Source organism: Oxyura jamaicensis, unplaced genomic scaffold (genome assembly GCF_011077185.1).
Source record: "Oxyura jamaicensis isolate SHBP4307 breed ruddy duck unplaced genomic scaffold, BPBGC_Ojam_1.0 oxyUn_random_OJ72668, whole genome shotgun sequence".
In the NCBI taxonomy this organism is placed as follows: domain Eukaryota; kingdom Metazoa; phylum Chordata; class Aves; order Anseriformes; family Anatidae; genus Oxyura; species Oxyura jamaicensis.
In genome coordinates, this window is record NW_023311175.1 from 1770 (window position 1) to 3585 (window position 1816).

Sequence of the window (1816 nt, forward strand, 5' to 3'; positions counted from 1 at the left end):
GGCTCCCGTGACAGGGTCTACCTGCAGAGCCTGCCCAGCACCTTCCTGGGAGGGCTGGCAGCAGCAAAGGCTGGCCCTCAGGCAGGGCTGGGTGGACGGCCCGGCCCTGGCCTGCCTGGAACCTGCCCTGCCCTGCCCTGTCCTTGGAGGCTGGGAGCCACCACCCCACAGCAGAGCTGCGAGGGACAGGCCTCAATGAGGGCTGGGGCAGAGGGCTTTCCCTGTGTGCCTGGCAGGCCCCTGGCGGGTGGTGGGTCCAGCCCTGCGGCTCGATCCGGGAGCAGCTGTAGTGGGTTTATGTGACAAGGTTTTGGTAGCAGGGGGCCATAGGGGTGGCTTCTGTGAGAAGGATGTAGAAGCTGCCCCATGTTTGGTAAGGGCCCCACTGCTGACCAGAGCTGAGCCAATAAGTGATGGTGTTTGCGCCTCTGTGAGAGCAGATTTAAGACAGGGAAAAAAAATGCTGCGCCACACAGCAGCTGGGAGAGTGAGAGGAGTGAGGAACAGCCTTGCAGGCGCCAAGGTCAGTGAAGAAGGAGGGGGAGAGGTGCTCCAGGCGCCGGAGCAGAAGTCCACTGCGGCCTGTGGTGAGGACCATGGTGAAGCAGGATGTCCCCCTGCAGCCCATGGAGTACCACGGTGGAGCAGGGTTCCACGCTGCAGCCCGTGGAGGAGACCACGGTGGAGCAGGTGGCCCTGCACCGACGGAGACTGCGGCCTGTGGAAGACCCCTGCCGGAGCAGATTCCAGGCCGGACCTGCAGCCCGTGGAGAGGAGACCACGCAGGAGCAGGTGACCTGGCAGGAGCTGCTGCCCGTGGGGGACCCAGGTTGGAGCAGTTTGCTCCCGAGGGATGGACCCCGTGGTACGGACCCATATCTGGAGCAGTTCTTGAAGAGCTGCTGCCTGTGGGAAGCCCACGCTGGATCAGTTCAGCAAGGACTGCATCCCATGGGTGGGACCCTACAGCACAGGGGACGAGAGTGACCAAGAAGGAGCGGCAGAGAAGAATTTCTACAGACTGACCATAGCCCCCATTCCCCTGTTCCCCTGCGCCGCTCAGGGGGAGGAGGTGGAGGAGGGTGGATGGGGGGGGAAGGTGCTTTGGGTTTCTTTCCTTTGTTTCTCACTTCTCTAGCTCATTCGTAATAGGCAATAAATCTTACTATCTCCCTATGCTGAGTCTGTTTTGCCCATCACAATAATTACTGCGCGATCTCCTCGTCCTTATCTCAACCCTTGAGCCCCTTTCATCGTATTTCTCCCTGATCCTCTTTGAGGAGGGGGAGTGAGAGAGCGGTTGTGGTGGAGCTCGGTCACCCACCCGAGCGAAACCATCACAGCAGCGAGGGCTGGGCTGCGTCAGGCAGTCGGAGGAGCCGTGCTCCGCGGGGGAGCGCAGCACAGGCAGGGGCAGGGCGCTGTCTGTCAGGGGGCACAGTCCCCATGACGGGGCAGCGTGATTTGCGGGCATGGTGGCGGCCCCGGTGAGCTGTGTGGAGAGCAGGTTGTGGGCAGCCTGCAAAGCAGGCAGGCAGGTGCCCCATTGCTGTGGGTTTGGCTCAGGGCGCACCAGGCAGGGCTGGGGGAGGTGGGGGGAGGGGGCTTTGGGGGTCAGCAGAGTGGCGCAGCGGAAGCGTGCTGGGCCCATAACCCAGAGGTCGATGGATCGAAACCATCCTCTGCTACAGCCTTTAGGTGCAGCTTTTAGTTGCTCCTGGCCCAAGCTTTTGTGCCGCTGCTGCCCTTCCTCTCTCAGGACAGCCGTGGCTGTGGCTGTTGCACTCCCTCTGCTCTGTCTCTCTCCCTCTCCACC

The 1816-nt window shown here is 62.3% G+C and overlaps 1 non-coding gene across 1 annotated transcript; it reads left to right on the plus strand.

Moving 5' to 3' along the window:
* Positions 1 to 1616: 1616 nt before the first annotated feature.
* Positions 1617 to 1688, plus strand: TRNAM-CAU. The gene has a single exon. It is a non-coding gene; the product is annotated as a tRNA-Met (tRNA).
* The last annotated feature ends 128 nt before the right edge of the window (positions 1689 to 1816 follow it).